This window comes from Arvicanthis niloticus, chromosome 2, assembly GCF_011762505.2.
Source record: "Arvicanthis niloticus isolate mArvNil1 chromosome 2, mArvNil1.pat.X, whole genome shotgun sequence".
NCBI lineage: Eukaryota > Metazoa > Chordata > Mammalia > Rodentia > Muridae > Arvicanthis > Arvicanthis niloticus.
This window is the reverse complement of record NC_047659.1, coordinates 115,154,017-115,176,693: the sequence shown is the minus strand read 5'-3', so window position 1 is coordinate 115,176,693 and position 22,677 is coordinate 115,154,017. Positions and strand designations below refer to the sequence as shown.

At 42.9% G+C, this 22,677-nt stretch overlaps 1 protein-coding gene across 2 annotated transcripts in view; it reads right to left on the bottom strand.

Moving 5' to 3' along the window:
• Positions 1–22,677, bottom strand: part of Slc24a3 (solute carrier family 24 member 3) — a 452,844-nt gene that overhangs the window by 298,772 nt on the left and 131,395 nt on the right. The window lies entirely within an intron of this gene.

Genomic DNA, 22,677 nt, shown 5'->3' with positions numbered 1-22,677 from the left:
TGTGAATATGCTGTGAATTTTCCTGATTGACCCACGTTCCAGGGCTGCAACCTCGGTAGAGGAATAGGGGTAGAAACGCACAATCCAGAAGCCTGACATTGCACAGGGCATGGTCTGAGTTTGGGGAAAGGTCTAATGACCTGATGACTATTGATGATGATATTATGATTGAAACTATGTAGGCTATTTAGGGGGTGGGAGAAGAAAAGAGTCTGAAGAGCAAAATAAAGTGAGTTATTTGTTCACAAGCATCAGAACAATTGAGAATGAGCAACTTTCCCATCTTTTCAGAAGACCGCCTAGCAACATTGTTATCTTTTTATCCCGGGAGTCGGTTGTGGTGTGGTCCTTGCTCGGCTTCCTCCAATAGTCACCTGGTAAGTATTACTGTAGATTCTGGCCTGTGTCACTTTCATCTTTCAAAGTCTCTCTTTATCCCCAGATCATCAATTAATCCACAGCTCTCAAAATGTTTTTTTTAAAACTTGCAAGCACAGATTTGCACATTATTATACAATCATCTGCCTTCTTTACTAAGCTGCAAAGAATGAGTTTGTTTACGCTTACTGTTACCTCCTAGCGATAAGTAGCAAACTTCACATATGGCGAGATGCTTCATAAAGATGAGCTCATGACCTAATAGATGCATGAACAAATACATAGAGAATATTCACCAGATTGTGTCGGGAATATGGAATTCTTACTCACAGGCTTATTACCAATTCTATGAAAATACCTATAAAGTACTTTATACATATTTGGAACAAATATTTTTTAAAAAATCATATTCTCTCATTCTCTCTGCCAGTCCTTAATCTATAGCTGAAGGTATAAGGGGGAAAATCGAATTGTGGTATATGCATTGATGCTGCTGCTGTCATTGTCAGTTTTGGTGGCCTGAGGGGCAGTGGGGAGGTTTGTGCAGGGATTTAATTATTTCTGAGACTATTTTCAGTAGAACCAGAGAGTAGCTGTGTTGTGTGAAGCATCTGGCGGTTCCTGACTCTCTTCTAGATGGTAAAGGTAACTGTGGGTGGACTGATAACTTAGCCAACTTTCACCCTCACCCAAGAGCCCACAGGATGCATTCACCAACACAAACAGCAACACACTCAGTTCAGGCTTACCACCAACTGATGAGACTGGGACTCACCACATCCCTTCATCACAAAACAGCATAAAGTGGCTCCTCACCAATCGTGGAGTCATCATCAAACTCAGGATGATAATGTCTGCCACATATTGAAAAAGAGTTTCTCACTTCAGCTGTCACCCTTAATAAGGATCATGAATCAGGAACATGTGGGGGTGCTCCTCAGGCAGTTTTAGGGAAGAGTCAGATGCCCCAGTGGTTTCAAGCATATGCTACAGAGTTAAACCACAAATGTCCATCCGAAAGGCACTAGAAAATCAAGTCAACAAGACTTGCACTGCATGGAACACAACTCTGAACCATCATTTTTGTTTCTGTCATGTACAACAGATGGGAGGTTCAACTTACCCATCCACAGCCACTGTAACCTGGGTTCGAGAACAGCCATATAATAAATTGAGGCTCTTCATGGTGTGTGTAGAGATGCCAGGCTATAGTTAGCTCCCTCCATTGCTGCTTTGTTTTGTTTTGGAGTTAAGGATCTACCTCTCTATGTTAGGTACTATTCATTAGAAAAGTTATTGATCCTTCTAGCCCAAAGATCAAATCCTTTAACAGGAAAGCAGAGAGATAAGGAAACTAAGTGCTTGCCAAATGAAGAAAGGCAGAACTTTAGGACTTGCATGTCTCATTACTAGATCCCCCAGGGACATCCTGCTTGGTCTTGAGCACTCATTTTAGGTGGAAGGTAAAGGAGAGAACAGACATTTAAACCATATTAAAGGAAATAACAATACAAGAGACCTTCAGCCAAATGACTCATTTAGTCCCAAATTCAAACCTGAATTTCTCCATTGGTTCAATTTGTTCCTTCATTTTCTGGGCAAACACTGCCAACTGTGTTGTCTATGCTTAAGCAGATCACATCCACCTTCATCACCATCAGTTAGCTTGGCTTTATTTTCTGTGAAGGGTAATCCCAGCCAACGACTCCAGGTTTAAAAAGGGAGTCCAGCTTTGGTCACTGACAGCTTCCAGGCCAAATTTATTTCTCCTCTCCTAACAACAATGACCCAGAAAACTCTATTTAGACTTTATATAGGCCAAGTTGTGCAGGTTCTTGGGACCATGCATGTCCAGCAAACTCTGGCTTGAGCAGCTGAACTCAAATGGTAAGCATATTCTTGATCTGTTCTGTCCTGTCTTTTCTAGAAAGTTCTTTTTCTTTGGCAGCACGCTCTATCAGAAAACTCCAGCCACACAGAGTGAAGTGAGAGGCTCCACACAGAAATGATTCTTTACTTCCAGACTCAAATTTGTTCTACCAAGGGAGGAAACCCTTCAGGCTTGTGGTCCGGTGGAGCTCAGGGGGAGGCTACCTACCTGCCACTGGAGCAAGACAGCAATGAAAGTACAGACACAGAAATGGGTGGCTAAGGCTGTGCCCCAAGACTTTTCATAAAAGAGTGTAGGTGTGTGGATTTAGACAAAGGCTGTGCTTTGCTGTCCATGGTCTTTGCTTTTGCTTTACTTCAATGACAGATGTTTAAGAACAGCTCAGAACTGGGGAAACTCTGGGCAACAGACATTTATCCTCAGTGTGTGTTGATATAAGATGACCAGGATCCAAACCCATGTAAGGTCAAAGCATTGAGGGTCTTTTCACATTTGTCACAGACTGACATTATTTACCAGGAAGAAAATTCAAAGATTTTAAAGGGCACATTAAACAAATTTTGAAAAAACAAATGTTTATATCCATGTAACCATCACCCAAGAAACAGAACATTCCTACCACCCTGTGACATTTCTGTGTAACTCATGAAGTCCTGATGCCTATCACTGTAGCTTAAATTGATTGTTTATGTGAGATAGTCTCCTGTAGCCCAAGTAGGCCTCCTAGGCTGTGTCCCTAAGAAAGACCTTGAACTTCTGATCCCCGAGCCTACACATCCCTAATTCGAGGATTACAAGCATGCACCACCTTACCAGTTCATACCCTCTTGCTAATCAAACCTAGAGCCTTATGCATGCTAAGCAAGCATTCTACCAATTAGCTAATTCCTAGCCCACAACAGCTTAGTTTAGTCTATTATGGGATGCACCCAAATGGAACCACATGCAGTATACTTTGAGGCATTGTGCATCCGTTCAGTTTATTGTATTTGCAGTCCAGCCATGTGCTACTGCGGCCATTTGCACCCATTCCTTTTGATTATTATGCTCCACACTTGTGCAGCATAATCTATCACTACCTCTTCACAACAAGGGCACCTTGCCTCTGGCCCATAAAATCATCTCAAGTCAAAAGGAGATGAAATACCTTCAGAGGTGCCTACATTGGAAACACATTCAGGCACCTATGCTACATTCAGATTTCTGTGTGATCAAAGTTATTCCCCTACACCACCCACACACACCAAAATGCCCATCTTGGCTCAGGGAAAAATGTGTAGCACAGTGCCACTAATAAATAATTCTTTTATCACTAGAATCCCAAGTAGGCTGCCCTGGCAAATCCTGTAGAGTCCATGAATGTGTTTCTCCCAAGCTTTTCACAGGCCATGTGATGGACAGGCCTGTGGCATTTCCTTTGCTAACACTGGACTGTGAGGCTGGACTGCATAATTAACACCCATGGTTATTTCTCAATGCTTGCACCTGCCTCTCTTAATTTAATTATCTCTCCATTTCTACAATTGACTGCACACTGGTGATGGCTCCACCTGGCCATGCCTGCCCTGAATCTCCACTCGCCTGCAGGACTTTTCATCCAGAAATAATTAGGAACACAGGGTCCTCTGTCTCGTGGCCAACTCAGCCGTGAACACTCCTAGACCAAGAGGGAAGTTTTATCTCCAACAAATGGAAGTCAGCTCACAGCCGTGTTAAAGGGACAGGGTTGACATCCAAGTATTTTTGCCTTGCTCGCAGCTACTGAAGAAAACGTAGTGATGACCTTTCAGAATGCTTGGAACACTTTGGTTCTGGGAATATCCTTTTCCCTAAGCTGGCTCGTGGTAGAGAGGAAAATGACTTGAAATCATCTTCCCAGCAAACCCACTGCAATAAGCCACCATGAACATCCACTCTGGGGATATGCAACAACAAAGCAGACAGCAATCTAGAGAAAACTCTGGGGTCTCATTTATAGCTCTCAGCTCACCCTTGCAGCTAGTCTTTATGTTTCTAATAATATTCACCCAAGCACTAACAAAGGGGCAAGTCCAAAAGACGTACAGCTCTCCATTTGCACTTGTCTTTATCTTTTTGGCTTCTTGTTGACTGTGGCCACTGAAATGGTCACACTGAAATAGTGTCCTAAAATTGGCAGTCTCAGTAACAGAAAATAAAATTATAAGTAAGATAATAAAATTATAAGAACTCTTAGGTGGGCTAAGCAGTGTCCTCCACAAGGCTTGCCGATATTCCTACCTCTCACCCCTGCATAGCATCTAGTGTGTCCTTTTGTGAGAGTACCTACTCTTGATCACTCATGCCTGCCTGCATATACCTATACACAGCGGTGCATACTCACTTTCATACTCATAAATACATACCATACATAAATGCATATGTAAATATAAATGCAAATAAAGGTAAAATGATTGGGCTTTCATTATCAGATCTGAATGAGAAGGCCAGACTGTATTCAACACCCTTTCTTCACTTAAATTTCTCTCCAGACACCCAAAAGAACTTTCTAGGCAGAGGTAAGAACTTTGGAGATCAGGTATCATTCTCACAGTCCTTCTTTGCTCCCATGGCAAATTATGGATCACTTCAGCAACGTGGGAAAAAATACTCTAGAACACCTTGATATCCTTTGCTAGGCTCCTGTGATTTTCAAACATGTCTGAACATTCTCTGAAGAATGTGCAGAGCCCCAACCCATGGACACCTCAGTATGCCCTCTCATCTTCTGCTAGCCAGAGGCCCAGCCAAGGAGGCTGAGGATAAATAAATGTTGATTCCTGGTTTGACATACAGTTTCATTTCCAAGCCTCCACAAGGAGGTGGCCACAACAGGCTGCCCATGATTTATAATGGCTGTCACGGAGCTGGACATGGTGCTTCCTCCCCTCATATACTGAGGCTATCTGCCAAACAAATGCAATAGCATCACGAACTCTGTAACCTGTCTGGATGCAATCTGTCTTCCTGGATCAGAGGCCTTGACTGTAAGTTTTCTCTTCAGTCTCTGCCCACCTTTCCTCTATGCTGGGCAACTTCTCTTTATGGGTAAGGAGTGTAGGCTCTGGAAGGCTGGCAGGTAAGCTTGCAAGGTAACTCCAGCCCCATCCAGTTTTCTTTCTCCACCTACTTCACTGAACACTCTGTACCACAGGATTGATGTGGACTGTTCATCTGCTGAAGCATACTCTGTTCCAACTTCACAGAGCCCTTGGAAAAAAAATCCAAGCCATGGTGTCCAAGAATCTGGAGTTTCAAAGAGTTGTCCCAGTCACAGACTCTGAAAGAGGGTTTCGGTATAGGTGATGACTTTGCCAAGTAATGGCATACGAACACAGAGATGGGGAAGTGATACTGGGAAGGATAGACATCCAGTCAGGCATGTGTCCCAGAATCATGTAGTACAATAGAAAAAAGTTAACTTCTAGCAAGTGACTCAGGGAAAATGCAAGCCTGAAAGTGCCATGTATCTCAGACATTATCTTACTCAAGTGGTGAACATCTATCTTTACCCTTCTGCCACCATATGGCTGCCTCAAGAAGTATATTCTCCTCTTATTTCTGGTTTACTACAAAGACAGCCAAGGTACTTTGAACTGGTCTGTTGGTTTAAATAAGAATAGCTCCCATATATTCATATATTTGAATAGTTACTTGGTCCCCAATTGGTAGAACTGTTTGGGAAGAATTAGGAGGTGTGGCCTTGGAGGAGGAGGAAGGGGGAGGTGTATTATGGGATGAGGGAGTAGGGGAGCTTTGAGCTTTTAAAAGCCCACACCATCCTCAATTAGCCCCCTTTTATGCTTCCTTGCAGATAAGGATATAAGCTCTCAGCTATTGCCCCAGTACCTGCCTGCCACCATGCTTTCTATGATACTATGATAACGAGCATATTCTTACTCCCCGAAGCAGTATGCAAGCCCCCAGTAAACTCTTTCTTCATGATGTCTCTCCATAGCAATATAGAACTAAGACAGGTGGCCAGAGGAAGCCACCAGGCCAAGGACTGCTGGTGTCCTGAGGTATGGTTGAAGGAGATCCACAGGACTGTGGTAGTTCTTGAGTCTGATGTCTGCTCACTAAGCAGAGCTGTGACAGTCATATGTCTGACCTTCTGTAACACACACCTGTGTTCTCATCTAGAAAACAGCACCAGCATACCTCTTCCATGTGGACGGACGACAGATGACTGTGAACCCACAAATAAAAAAAGCATGGTAAGATTGCTAACTGCTCAAAGCTGCAGGGGTGCTGGGTGCCCACCACAGGCTCCAAGGAATACAAAATGCAAGCATTGACTTTCTGTGTCTTATAACATGGCCTTAAGAAGAGGTTCATTCAACAATCAGGATTCCACTCAACTGAGAACATAATAAAAGGGTACTCACCATAATTTTCAAAGAGCTAAGAACCTGTTCACTGCTCAGCCTGCTTTTTGAAGACCTCAGGTGAATACACCCTGGAATCCATTAGGGTTCCAGCTCAGAAAAACCATACCACTATAGCAGGGTTATGTTTACTCATGTATAACCAGAAAGAAAAGGCCCTTGAGTGGCATGGGGACAACAGTCCATCCTGATCTCTCTCAGTCCACTCCAGAGTGATATTTTGAGGTTAGATAAGCGGATAACCTGGGAGGCTTTGCTGGTTTTGAAGCACGACTGAGAGTCTTTGCTTTGCTCTCAGACTGAAGGATAAGTATCACTTTATATTTACCTAGGCTGAGTGTGTATGTGTGTGTGTGTGTGTGTGTGTGTGTGTGTGTGTGTGTATGTGTAAAGTAGCTCAATGTGTAGAGGTTAGCCAGGACAGGAGGCTATGTAGCTCAGGATCCCACAGACAGCTTCTGAGGCCCCTTCCTTACTAAGTCCTTAAGTAAAGACATTTTAGCATCAAAGCAGTCATGCTTCCTTAGAAAACAATGGTGTGAAAATCTGATTCCAATAGGCAGTCAACAACTACATGGATGAATAATTATTTAAGTTGGGAACCAAACCCACCTTCGAGATTCTAAAAGAAGCTGGGACTAAGCCCAAGAGGGATCTTGGATGGCCAGATAGACAACACTCTTCTACACACACCACTCTCACACACCTCATACAGCTTCATACCAGCTTTAAAATGATGTTGGCAGACACTTCCACACCCAGGAGTCCACCCTCTCCAAAAAATGACACCTAGTTGGAGATAAAGGTCTTCTTCCACCTTCACATCTGTCTAGTAAACAGCTTTCTCACCTAGGACATGGGGCCTGGGATCTATATGATGATAACTTGAATGTTCCCTAGTACTGTTCAAATTTTAAAGTCCAAATTCATAGTCATTATAATCAGATTATTCATGAGACCCCAGAAGTCAGAAACTACCATCCTAGTCTCAAACAATAACTGGGACAGAAACCGAGAGAATACAGATCTGTTACAAGGGGCATAGGAGGTATATAGGCTGTTTTTATAAATATGACAAAAATAGATTCTCTCTTAAGTGATAAATCTTGGTATCCCTGGGCATGGGTTAGATGTGGTTCTTCACATATAAAATCTGTTGTTGAGAGTCACCATCTTTAGGCCAAAGCTCATTTTACCCAAGAGGCATTTCTGGACCCTTAGCCTTGATCCTCATTGTTCTTTGCTGTCTGGTGTTCTTCCAATGAAGAGGTCAGGTCTTGAGACTTGGAATGGCTTTTAAAACTTCCTCCATGCCGGGGGCTGCCCACATTCTTCTCTAAGAATCGGGAGTCCTCTTTTTCCTCGTCCCAGTCCTTTGCATCTTCCATCCCCATCCCCTCTCTTATTCCAGTCACCTTTGATTTTCTAAACTTTTGACAGCATAAGCCAATGTAGTGCTTAATTTCTCACAGACTAGTAATGCCCACCCAGCTTCCCAGCCAGGTGGAAGATGAGTTCAGCCTCAGTATGGTTCTGCAGTTGCAGAAGAGGTGGCAGTGGGGCTGATGTTGGCCCGCAGGACCAGGAACATTCCAGTAAAGGTCTGGTTTCCTTTGGGTCTGCCAAGGGAGAAACTGGGTTGTATAAGTCAGAGTCTCCTGAAGAGCAGTAACAAACCAAAACCAGCCCGAAAGCATCCTCGTGAAAGGATGAAATGAGGTGAGGGCAGAGAGCCAGCCTGCATGCTCCTTAACCCCATGATCCAGAGATTCCAGAGTAACAGTCTTTTAATCAAAAGAGACCCCAAAGATCACAAAAGTTTAAGGTGTATACTTGTACTAGCACTACCCACCAGCCTGTTACCACCCAGCTTATATACCCTCCCTGTGTAGCTCATTTTCCTTGTGGTCTCATCCAGCCCCAGGCCGCCACAGGAAATGGTGAATCAGAAGAACTTTCCATAGACAGGCACAAATATTTGCCCTCTGATGCCATCTGATGAAATCTCAACTTCTGCCCACTGGAGCAATAGGATTTACTGCTTGCTCTGTGTCCTTGGCTTGGCACTGAACAGGTGGAGGGTAAGCTTTGCCTTGTATATTTTCAAGTTTCTCTCTGGAGTTGCCCCACTCCCTTCCTGTTCTAACTGCCTCCCTCTGCCACTGAGGTGGCCTGGGGAGGTCAGGGAGGAAGCTTTCTCCCAGGACTCTCCCTCCAGCTAGACAAGATTCTTGGTAGAGATGTTGGATGCATCTCCAAGGATTGGTTCATGTGATGGTGTGCTGATTTGTTCCTCTGTTCTGTGATGTTTGCCCATTTTGGTTAAAAAAATCAAAAACAAAAAAAAAAAAAAGTGAGACAAAGAGTGATATACAGGAGCTATTGCATACAGAGCTAAGGAGAAAGAACCATCCACATGAACCACATCCACCAACTGTTTTCAGATTTCGACTCTTCCTTAAAATCATTCCTTACACCCAGATGGATGGCACAGCTGATTCAGATATGGCCCCAAGTGCCAGTGTGGGTGGCCCAGAGACATCTTTGCCCCATCTGTGCCTCTGGATGGTTCGCTTGTTCACAACACTTACTTTCAGTTTCCCCAGAGCCTCACTCCCATGTCTCCTCCCCCCAGTTTGAAGCACATAAGAAATAGACACGACAGGGCTCAAGAACTTAACCATCAAGGCTTGGATCTTCCTACCCAGCATAAACAGAGAAAAAGAGGAAGGAGGAAAGGAAGGGAGGAAGGAGGAAGGCAAGGAGGGAGGGAGGGAGGGCGGGAGGGAGGAAGACACAAAGGGAGGGAGGTAGGGAGGGAGGCAGGTAGAGAGGGAGGGAGGGAGGAAAGAAGGAAGGAAGGAAGGAAGGAAGGGAGGGAGGGAGGGAGGGAGGAAGGAAAGGAGGGAGGAAGGGAGGAAGGAAGAAAGGAAGGGAGGGAGGGAAGAAGGGAGGGAGGGAGAAAGGGAGGGAGGGAGGGAAGGAAGGGAGAGAGGAAGGAAAGGAGTGAGGAAGGGAGAAAGGAAGGGAGGAAGAGGAGGAGGAGTCAAAGCTTTTCACTTGTATTGAGAGTGTAGGGAATATTGCAGGGGAACTCCCCTACATTTGAGTGAAAGATGGTTGAATTTACTTGTGATTAATGCTAGTCACCTGGTTGAGTTCTGCTCTTGTCTCACAACCAGTCAGACAATGCCTGATGAAGTACCCTCTCAGAACCTTACTACTCTACTCAAACACTGTCTCACACATCAGTGTATGTCTCTTCCAAAGACAGGCCTGAAGTACATTCCAGAATATTCATTTTATGCTCAGGACTCTTGCTCTATTCTGCTTGGTCCAGCACTCAAAAGGCAGCACGGCGGACCCTGTTGGTACACTGCTGTTGCTCCTCTGCCTTTGCTTTTTCAATGCTTGCCAGTATTCAGCATCAGCATCTCCTTGCCCTAATGTGCAAGAGGCAGAAGGAATCAATACTCCTATCCTACCTTTCTGCAGCCTTGATCAAGAGTTAATGACAGCTGCCACAGTAGCCACAACCACCCCACCTCCTTGGGGGAGTGAATATGTAGGAATACATTTTACTGAATCCCCCAGCAGGGTGACTGTCAGTTCAGGGGCTTCCAGGACTTCCTTCTTTCTCCTGCTTCATCTCCCATGTAGATGATCTAGCCTCAAATCCTTGCTCAGAATCTGCTTCTAAGAGAACCCACACCAAGACAGGCCTTGGGAAAAAGATGGACAGAGTCCAAGCTCTAGGCGTATCCCTGAGCCTCCACATTCATTAATTTTATATCACTGTGACCAAAACATTTGACAGAAACGACTCAAGAGAGGATGGATTTACTTTTGGATTGTCATCTCAGGGAGCTCATTTGGTCTGTGAGTGTTTGGCCACATGTGCTCAGGCTGAACCTCATAGCAGTGGGAGCATCTGTCAAAGAAGAACCGCTCAGTCACAGCCAACAAGAGCAAAGCAGAGAGAATGACGAGGTGGGGTGGGGGAAATGACCAGAGATGCTGTACCTTTAAGGACTCACCTCACCGCATACACCCATTCTTCCCTTCCCTTCCCTTCCCTTCCCTTCCCTTCCCTTCCCTTCCCTTCCCTTCCCTTCCCTTCCCTTCCCTTCCCTTCCCTTCCCTTCCCTTCCCTTCCCTTTCTTTCTTTCTTTCTTTCTTTCTTTCTTTCTTTCTTTCTTTTTTGATTTTAAGACAAAGTCTCATGCATCCCAGTCTGGTCTTGGACTTACTGTGTAACCAAGATAACCTTTAAATCCTGTCCCTCTTGTCTGCACATCCTTAGTGCTAGGATTACAGGTACACATCACCAAGCATAGTTGTATGAGTGTATAGTACATGGCTTATGTGGTACTGGGGATCAAACTCAAAATTTTGTGCATGCCAGGCAAGGACTCTACCAATTAAACTAGATCTTTAGCTTCCCAGTATATTATAAAAGTAGGCTGTACTTCCCAAGCTTCCAGAATCTTCCTGAAGAGTTGTAGGAGACTGGGACCAAGTATTCCAAACATAGCCATGTAGAGAACATTTCAGATTCAAGTCAAAATAGCTTCGGGATCATCATCTACAAATAAGGATCTAAACCCTTCCTATCTCAAGCATAGGCTGAGGGGTAGAACCAGTGTCATGATCTTCCAAGATGCCAGGAGCCTGGTGCTGGCTCACTGTGAGAAGCATGCAATGGTCCAGCTATATGTTGCCAGAATGAAATCTTTACTCTGCTCCCCGGACCTAAACTCTACTCTTTTCATTTGCACATCTTTCCCTCCTGCTGGGCCAAGCTAGGCTAGCTGCAGAGTTTTACTCCAACTAATATGTAGGCCAAGGAATTACAATATCCTGGCACAAGGGTGTGATTTGAAAAACCACAAATAATTTCTCCAAATTTTGACAAGGCAGGAAGCTGACAGATACGCCTTACAGGGAATCCCCTATCAGTGGCTTGGCCAGCTCCACCTCACGGAGCTGTGGCATTTGCCGACCTTCTCATTGCTGTTCCACCATCGCAAAGACGTTTCTCAAGATCCTTCCACAGAGACTCCAGGTTCCTAGAAAGTCACCTTTAGGATCAACCTTTGTTCCTCTCAGTAAACACAATGACTTTCCCATCTGCTAGATCTCAAATAAGACACAATATACAATAATGGAAATCATGGCCCTCAATCAATTGACAAATATTTACGATGATCCACGTGGCACTAAAGATTATGAGGGAAATAACAGGGAGATTTACACACCCACTGCAATGACTTACACATCGAACCATTGTGGACTTTTTTTGAATGCTTATTTTTTTTTGAGTGCTTATTTTTGTTCTGATTTAATTTTTCATTGAGGCATAATTTGCCCACAGGAAAACATGTAGTTTTCCAGTATAAGTTAAATAGAATTTGTCAAATATAAATTTCTTGGTGAACTACAACCCACAAGGCTAAAGAACAGTTCTGCACTCAACTGTGTTTGTTTTGTGTCCCTTCAAGTCAGCCAGCCAGATACCATGCCCTTGAATGTCCAAACATTTTAGTATATTTCCTAGGAATGAGGCCATTCCCTTCCACAACTAAGACAGACTTGTCAAAACATGGAACAGGGATAGCATTACTACTTATCTAATCTTCAGAGCTTCCTCATTGTGCTCATTATGACACTAATAATTTTTGTAGGAAAAATAATAATTTATGGATTTGGATTCCACCAGTCACATGTTGTACTTAAGTGTCCCCCCATCTCCTTAGCTATCTCATCTCCCCCAGTCTGGGGCAGTTCCTGGGTCTTGTGGTACTTTTCATGTCCTCCTTCCCCAGTTTGGATGGCTACAAACTGGAACTTTGCTAGCGTGTCTCAATCTGAGCTTGCCTGATGATAGCTTGCAATTAGTTTCAAGCTACACATGTTAGACAGAAGAAGCCACAAGTGATGCCATGGCTGTTCCAGACACATTGTTCACCTCCATCAGGCAGCACATTCCTGTGTCTGCCTTCGCTGACTATGTCAACAACAAACACTCACAAGGAGTGGGAGTTAGCTGGGCTATGAAGCATGGATCCCCTTGTAATCACTGACTATTCTGTGGAAATCCACTTTGAGAATATGCTAATGTCTTGTTTACCAATTTGTTAGAACTAGGTTTAGGATTCATTTACACTGTTTGTTTGAAATAATTACAATTTTGTATTGCTTTATGACAGGAATATGTTCTTTTAAAGGTACCCTTAAGGACTGAGGTGTAGATCAGTGGTAGGGTACTTGCTTAGTATTCATGAGAACCCTAGTTCAACGTTTAGCACAAAAAAGGAAGGAGAAAAAAACAAAGGAAGGAAGGAGGAAGAGAGGAAAGAAGGAAGGAAAGAGAGAGAGAGAGGACAGGCAGGCAGACATGCTTAATTAATTTATTGCACAAGCCTCAGGAGCACTTACAGAAACAGATGATACATAACTAGACACTTGGAATATATGGTATATAGCTCCATGCATATACAAATAAGACATATACATATATAATAGCTTTTGGAGCAAAAGACACATATACACACACACAAACACACACACACACACGCAGACATATGCACACACTCACAAATACACTATCCTAGGGTCATGATAAACAAAAGCACACAAGGTTAAATCAAGCACAACAGAAAATGATGCAACCAAGAGTCAAAGCAAACATTAGATATATGCAGCTCCTGCCAGAGTACCATGGCATGCTATTTTATAGTGACTTCTTTCTATAAATAGAAGGACCGTGATTTAAGAAATAAGTTTGAAACTTTTAACTGTCATTTACTAGCACCAAGTGCTTTGTTCTGTACGTAACAGCATGCCATGCTTTTACACACTTGGCAGCTCAGGGATCTGTATCTCCATCACTGCAAGCAAGTGTGCTATACTAACCTGTTATGATGACTATGAATATCAGCAGCAGGGATCTTTCAAACCCATTATAATTCTATGGAATCATTATGACTATGTAGCCCATCAGAGACTGAGACATCATGTGGAAGATATTCCTTGGACCTTCAATGCTCCCAAAGGTGCATGTGTGGAAGGTTTGGTCCCTTGGGTGGTGCTTTAGAGAGGTGCACCACTGAAGGCATTAAGGTATAAGGGTTACTAGGCAGTCTATAGGACATCAGGAATGTGCCTCAAGGGAGACCTGGGGGCGGCAGCAGTCTTTTCCTCTTTTACTTCTACCAAACGACACCATTGCTATCTCACATGCCTATCAATGGTCCCAAGCAATGGACAAACCTGATAAGGGACTGGAACCATTAGTGCTATGGAACAAAACAAAACTTTCTCTTTATAAGTTAGTCATCTCATGGGTGGGGCTTTTTGGGTTTGTTTTTTTGTTTGTTTTTTTTTGTTTGGTTTTTTTTTTTTTTTTTTTTTTTTGCGTGTTAGAAAGCTGACGGCCTGCTAAATGGTCATTATATTATTCAACTTCCGTCATTTCCTCTACTCATCCTGTCTGTTTCGTCCTCCTTCTTGCTCTTTCTCTTTCCCTCCCCCATTCCTTCCAAAGCATACTCATAAATTCTGGTTTTATTCTCTGAATTATAAGCTGCTAATATCTTTCTTTATCTGTTTTATATTAAAATCATCTCAGATTTGGCCAAAGACAGCCCTTTAAATAAACTCCTATGCCCTTTTGACACAGTGAAACTATAAAATTCTCTGGGATCCCAAGGGAACACAGGTCTTATTTCTGCTTTGGAATCGATGTGAGTGTCCTTCAGTGCCTGTCTTTAATTAAGACATTATTTGCTGTACTGATTTATATTGGAGAAAATGGTTGCCATGGCTGTTTGTTACACAAAAAAGAGGTGAAGCCAACAGGAGCTTGGTAGTAAGGAGGAAATGGGGATAGCCTCTATGAGGACCCAGGAAGGAGACTCAATGCCAGAACCTCAGCTGGGCTCCGCAGACACTATGGGAAGGGCCACCAACAATGTAAACAGAGGGCATACAGCCAACTCCAAAGTCTTTGAACCAGGCAGAGAAACTTCAAGGGACTGAGACCCCTCCAAGGGCACATGCCAAGAGGTATGATGGGAAGCCAAGATCAAAGGAAGAAAGATGATACCAATACAAGAACATGGAAGTAGAGCGCCAGATTCCCAGGGAAATCTTCTGACCCTGCTTTGCTTCTCCTGACCTTATTTATTCCATTTTGTACTCTGGCTCTACCTGGCTCCATTCACCGTCACCAATCGCTAGACTGCCCCACATGTGTAGATCAGCCATGATTGTTCTCAGGATCAAAGCTACTCCAATCCCTCTAACAAGTTTTGTTGACTTACTACACCAAGGCGTTAGGGACTCTGTACAAACACTGTCTCTCACACACAGGCCTATCCTTATTCTGCACCCAGAAATTACCACTTTGAAAACTACATTTGTTGCCATTTATCCCAGCGTTGTACATCCATAAATACTTACACAGATGAGCAAAAGTAAGTAGACTCAGCAGGTTGCAGGTTACCAGTTGTGTTCATTGTGTGTGTGTGTGTGTGTGTGTGTGTGTGTGTGCATGTGTGAGGGAGGGTATAGTGATAATAATTAAGTCACAAAGTTGAGGTTGAGTTGGGGCATGAGAAGAAGAGAGAGTAGTGGAGGTTACATAAATATAGCACCCTTGTTGTATTCTCAAAAAATACAAATATAAATGTTGAAAAGGGTGCATATTTTAGCTTTCCAATTGCATGTTTGTGCCTCATATGGTTTAAAATGATGCACCTCTTCAAGCAGGGACTGGTGGTTCATGTGTGTGATCTCAGCTACTCAGGAGGCTGAGGCAGTATGAACAGTCTGAACACAAGTTCAAGACCTATCTACTTCAGAACCAGTTCAAGACCAGCTGGGTGACTTAGAAAGTCTGCTTCAAGATGAAAGGTTTAGAAGGAGGTGCTTCTGGGGATAAGCTCAGTAGTAGAGCACCTGCCTAGCCCGTGTGTGGACTTTGGCTCAATCCTTCATATCACAACAGACAGGCAAACATAATGATGTCTCACCGAATCTCATAAAATATAGAGCCTGTCATCTAACAGACATCAACAGTGGCAATTAGCCAATTATTGCCAAGAATCATTCCCAAATAGAACTGCTTTCTTAGACAAATATGGCCCCCACACTAACTGCAAATGGTACCAGATACCACCTGACACCTTCCAGCCTTTGGGACGTTTCAAAAACAAAACTATCACTTATCTCTTGACTCTGGTCTGCAAGGGCAACATCAGTTAGACCTCTTTCCTTCTTCGGTTGCTTCTCGAAGGAGGTGTGGCTCAGCAGGGTGGGAAAACCAGAAGCCAGTGCACAAAGCTAGTTGAAAGCCTGGGCAACGAATCAGACACTGACTCTTTCCACCCTTTCTGAGCCAACGATAGGCTCTGCTTCACCGTAGTTAAAACCCGATGCCACGATTTTCTCCGTTTGTCATGGAAACAGCTGCCCTTTTTCTATTCTAGGCCTCCAGATTTTGATTTTGGAATGAACTTCTCTTTAAGAAGCCAATTTGTTCCCAAAACCTCTGTGTAGCAGAATCGTCAGGTAGCAAGAGCAAAGAACTCTGTTCATGCAATCCCATTTCTTGTCTTCCGGCTACCCAACATGGTAGACAGAGAGCTGTTTAAAAGTCAATGCTAATTAAATACATTTCAAGACATAGTCTTCTAGCCACACTGTCCATGTGTCAAGTGTATAATAGATACAGTGGCAAATGGCAATAAAATTAAACAGGACAGAGAATATATATGATGTTGTAAGAAACTCTATTGGATATTGGAGCTAAGCCTGGGTTTGAGCCACCCAGTGATTTCTCAGAATGTAGTTTCCGCATGGCCATGGGTGGTGGTAGGTCCAGGACATGTACAGCTGAGGTTGAGGTTGAGGGGACAGCAGGCTTTGACCCTTTTTTTTTCAACTGACCACCTACCCTCCAAAGATGCCCCACTCTTCATTTCTTAGCAAGGTAAAACTTGCTTCTACATGCTGCTGCATCACTAGCCCCTGAGTTACCCATAATTACTAAGCAAGCCCATTTAAATCTACCAAAATCCTCCAGGGACAACATACCTGTTCATATTTCTCAAGGTTTCACAAACAGAGAAAGGAAGGGTTGGGGAGGCTTCTTCGGGAGATGATGCATTTGATGATTACAATTTTGTTTTGTTTTTAGGGACACGAAAAAAAACTTTAGATAAGCTTTAGTTACTAAGAACAAATGGAGACCTGTTGAGGAATAGGGTCTAGAACCCACAAATATATATATATATATATATATATATATATATATATATATATATATATATATATATATATATAATTTAATGGAGAAACCACAAGAGAATAAAATTCTCCTGGGGCCTTCTCTCTGTATGAAAGTAATTCTCTTTAGAGATAATTACCAGCTTACTTGTGCCATAGGCAGGAAGGATTTAAAATCATCACCGTCAGGTTCACTTGCAGACGAAATGACTTTCAGAGCAGTGAGGCAAAGATGAACTTGACGTTCATCACTGGTACAGGAGGGGACTGAGTGTCTCCAAAGAAGTTAATCTTTTTTTTTTTTCTTTGCCATTGAAAACCAGGATCTTCAGCAATGGGACAGGGGAATCAACACCTCCATACTCACCCTGACCATTACCAGCAAAGGAGAAAAAAAAAAAAGGCTTTGTCAAATAGTATTATAACAGCTTGAAAAAGTTAGAAGGGGTCATGGGGTGAGTTAATCATAAGGGGTGGGCAGGTAGGAAGATAGATTTCCTGTTCCAGTGAAGCCCCTGCCAAACCTAGAAGAGGTTAGCAAAGGGAGAGTTATTTTTAAGACTTGCAAAGTTTGAATTGGCTTAAATATAGTCCTAGCCTGGAGGCAAGGAGAAAAACCAGATAATAAACAATACCTGGACCCACGTGTCAGAGGAAAGTCAAGAAGGAAAAAAAAAAAAAAAGGTCTTCAGTTTTCACGAATCAGTATCCTAAACCAGAAAATGGATGCTTGTTGCCCCTGGAGCCTTAGGGTAGAGGGTGGTAACAGTGTCAGCCCCTCCCACCATCATCGGCAATTATAAAAATAGCCTTGGAAACAAACCTGAAACCTAGTGGTTGCTTACTCTTACGTAAAGTGTGAACAAAAGTACTAGAGTTCTGATCATTTGTTAACTATGATTTTCTACATAGCAAATTCAAAAATGGCTCTAAATTACCATTCCAGCATAGCTTTGCCTTGGATACCCCCAGAGACCCTCCCTTATAGAAACCTAATTGCAGCTAGCACCAAGAATGAATGGTGAAGAATGGGGGAAACTAAAGGAACACCCAAGAGTAGGGACACTTCGAACCTGGCCATCAGTTCATTTTCTGCAAAAGCTATTGTAGCTTTGCCACAGCTGGGGATATGAACTAGGAGTGCTGATCAGGCTCCTGTGAAGGGCTAATGAAGACTCAGACTCCCATGCTCCCCCCAGAATTCCCACTTTGGTAGGTCTGGGTTGGGGGCTTAAGAATCTACATTTCCTACACGCTCCCATAGGAAGCTAATGATGGAGTCATTGAACCATTCATTCTTTGAGATAAACTGCTTGAACGACTCCCAATGTTCCTAGAACGTGGTTTAAAAGGAAGTCAAACTGAAGTGGTCAATGTGATCAAATCTGTCCTTGGAGCCAAGTGCCCAGGATGCATCTGTCATCACCCATTCCAGCGGTATGGCTCCATGAAGAAGCCGTGTTGAGAGTGTCATTCTAAATACAGTGTGCGCTGCACCTGCAACTGAGCTGCCCCTGCCCCAACCCCCGCCCTGCTCCCGCCCTGTCCTCTGCTCTGAGATCTCCTTTCTGTGGTCTTTAGGGAAGCTGTACATCACAGCCCTGGGTTAACTTACAAATTGGGCTGTGCTTTCTTCTGCCTTCTTTTTACATCTACTGCTGCACACCCTTGCAGCTGCTGATTGGCAGGTTCTTGGCCCTGTAGACAATAGCACAGCCCAAAGAAAACCAGGGTCTGGGTAAGTTTCCCAAGCCAACCCTGGAGATGCTGAGGCAACAATGGTTTAAAAGTAAACGGTTCTAGAGGAAGCCGGGAGCCATGCATGGACACTGGGGCTGGTATATCATGCCAGAGATCTGTTCTCTATTAACTTTTGGACAAAAGTTGTTCAGGAGCCCATATCCCTATAGGCCAGAGGAAGCAAAGTTTTACTGCACCTTAAGGCTCCCCCTAAGACTTGGCTGGGCTCTCCTTAAAAACTGAAACCATTTGCCTTCAAGCCTACCCACCTAATCTGGAATCTGTCTCTCCCTAGGACACTAAGCCTCATTACTCCAGAGAAAATGGCATCTTCAAAACTGGACCCAATGGGCCCTCTCAAGTTACAAACTGACCCCTGAGTTGTTTTCATTCACCAGGAACTATTTTTCCTGGCATATGTATAACACACAAAGGAAAAAAAAAAAACCTTTGCTTTTTTTTTTTTTTTTTAAAAAGCATCCACTACAAAACAAGTGATTGTTAAGGCTCCAAGCTGTCTGTTGTAATTATCTAACATGCTCTAAAAACAATAAGCCACATGAGGGTGTGTGTTCTTTGGCCTTAGCTTCTCTCCTGGGGTTGATCCCAGTGGACTTTGTTCCTTCCATGGGTTCTGACATGCCACAAAGCACCCTGAATGGGCATTCCCAGCCAGCACATGCTGGCTGGGTTCCTTGATTCTCTCTTTTGGAATCATGAGAGCACTTGAAACTCAAAAAGATAGTAAGATTCTCTAGCAAACAGTTATCTTATCCTTTTACATTGTAAATAAGTTATCAGTTCTTGATGATCCTAAGAAGACAAGCAAGCTTTCACTAGAACTTAGGTATATGATCAGACATTATGGTACAGATCTCCAGTACCAACACTCTGGAAGTAGAGGCAGAAGAAACGTAAGTTCAGTGCCAGCCTGAACTCCAGACTCTTTCTCTATAATGGAAAAATAAATAAATAAAACCTTAAATACTGAGCAAAGGGTAGTGCGTTTGAAGGGACACATGGGCATTTGACAGGTGATTGCTGCCCCGTGGGACTACTCCTGAGCCTGGTTCTCCATCTTATCATCAGTTCTTGGCTCCAGATAGGAAGGGAAGGGATGTTATTGAAGGGTCAGAGAGATGAACCACGGAATGTAAAAATGGTTGTCTGTCTAGAGAGCTCAGTGCCAGGAAGACTTCCGTGGGTGCGACCTCCGACTGATGGCAGTGGCAGCTCAAGTCTGAGTTTCTTTGGGTGACAGGTGGGAAGAAGCCCCAGGGGTTAATTCCTTTCACAACAGTCAGAGCAACCTTGTTGAAGAATTTCCAGTTTTGTTTTTTTGAGGCCAGGGTCTCACTAAGTAGCCCAGGCCCAACTTAAATGCTTGATCTTCCTGCCTCAGTCTCCCAAGTGTTGTCATCACCTGGCTGGAGAATCATCATTTCCATTTGCCACCGGAAAACATTGAGCCCAAACCAATTAAGGATCTTTGTGGTCCCTCGCCCAGCAAGCAGCATGGTAGAACTCAAATTAAGATGACTTTAACTCAGAAGCCCTTTCTCCGAACCCCTGAAATGATACATATTATAAAAATGCCCTGGAGATGATGAAGCCAAAGGGAGGGTGACTACCCCAAAACCAGAAATGCTAATTAACATGACATTTCTACAAGGCTTCAGTTAAATGGGATTTTCCAGGTATATAAAGCTTACCTTTAATTAAGAATCAACTCCTTTTTTAGTCCAGAGATTTTTAATGGAAAATTTCCAAAAGTAATTATGCTTTTTTTCCTTGTCTTAAATACACATGAACTAGAATTTAAGATTTCTAAAAATAGCCCCTGATATTAATGAGTATCAAGTTAAGTAAGGTACTGCGGGTAAAAGTTTTAGTCTGTGACACAGGCAGAGTGACTCCTGATGGCTAGACTTGTTAGCTTTCTCAGCCTACTATTTTTCTGGAATATTTTATTGGAGTAATTTTCACATTTTTCTAAGTTCTACCACCTCTTAGATTTTATGATGACATTATAAAATACTTGTATAATATATTCATCCATGTACACATCAATAAACCTATTATTTTAAAACACATTTAAAAATATATTACAGGGGCCATTGAGATGGCTCAGCAGGTAAGGGCGCCTGCTTTGAAACCTTGGCATTTAGAGTTCCATTCCTGGTACCCATCTAAAAGTGGACCTCCACAAGGCTGACCTTTGAACTCTACACATGGGTATTATAAGATGTGCCCTCTATCCCCAACAACACTACATAAAACTTGAAAAACACATTTCAGGCATCATCTATGTACTTGTCCCTGAATACTTCAGGACACACATCATTTGTTTGTAGTATTTGTTTAAACAAATACGATTAAAGGTACATAATGAAATGCATAGATCTCAAGTATGCATTCACTTGATCTGGCAAGTAAATACCCTGCCTACCCTAAAGCCTTGTCTACTCACTGACTCACTGGGAGGCTCCTTACCCTTTTCTAGCAGACACACTCACTCTTCCTGGGATACTCACTTTTTAGCTTTTCATGTTATAGTCAGCTGTAACTTGACAGGAAAACTCAATGTGTTCTCAATCTTGTGACTTTGTGCTATCTGCAGTTATTTTATTAAGGATAACGGGGGCAAATCCAAAGCCACTTTTGGGAAAGTGCATGAGTATGAGTGTTCTTTTCATTTTCAACAAATGTTTGGAAGCCTCTGGGAGAGCCAGCACCCTCATTTCCATATAAGTGCAATGTTGTTGAATTGTTCCAAAACTGGGCCAGCTCTGCTATCTGCAAAAGAACAGAACCCTCCCACCAATTAGCGTTTCAATATAGTTTTGAGGAACTGGATGAGTAAAGAAGACGTCTCACTCAACAAATCATCTGCTGTAATAATGATGTTTTCACGTTGCTATGTCGAGACATTTGGTTCAGATATTGTTGTGTCATGTCAAGGTGGTTTTAGCCACTGGGGCATTGAGATACAGGTTCAAATGTGAACCTTGCATATTGATACACTAGCATGTTGAGATGTTAAAACGTCACAAGGACAGATGCTGATGTGACATCTGAGCTAACATGTTGAGTCATTCACAGGGCAAGATGTTGGGACATTGTTAAATTGAAGTTCTGAGACATCCACAGGCATCGAGTGCTCATATTCAGGTTTGGAGATGTTTTTAATGTTGACTTGTAGACATGTTCACATGTGGAGAGGTTTATATCTTCTCACACAAGTGCTAGACATTGAACCATTTCAGACAAGATGTAAATTCTCATTCCTTCTCCCTAATAGCTGTCAAATATTCTTCCACATCCCTTCTCCTGCAGCAAACAAGCACTAAATCTTTGGAGATTTTTTTTTTTGGCTACCATCTTTAATATGCCAATTAAACGAACGAATAATAGTAAAAAGAAGAAAAGAATTAATAAAAATGGTCACATTGAGTAGAGGTACAAGGTGATTTTAATGACATGTGTCTCCTACCAACTTCATCTTTAGGGTCTTGACACAAAGTGTAGATTTAAATATAGGGCCAGAGTTATACATAGCTACATGGTTCATGATAAGAGGAGGGCTCACCCCATCATTGATCCATCATTATCTGTGCTCTATTCTTTCCTGAAAGGTGGTTGGTCAGATAGGTTGTATATCTCTTTCCTAGGGACAATCTCCCTTTCCCCAGATGCTGACAAGGGCAATAGCACCATCTTCTTCCCTCAGTAGCTCACTTCTGAGACTCTATGATCCTCCAGAGCCTGGACATACTGTGAAGGCAACATCTGTCTGGCCAGACTCCAACTTGGAGTAGAATCTACCCTTATACAGTCTCTCTCCTCTATCAACTGGCACACCATGTAGGCATTTGCCAAGTCTTTGCTATTGGTCTGTATTATTGATAGAATTTTTAAAAAAATATATACTAAATAAAACTTTGGCTGAAATTTTAAAAATTAAAAATAGTG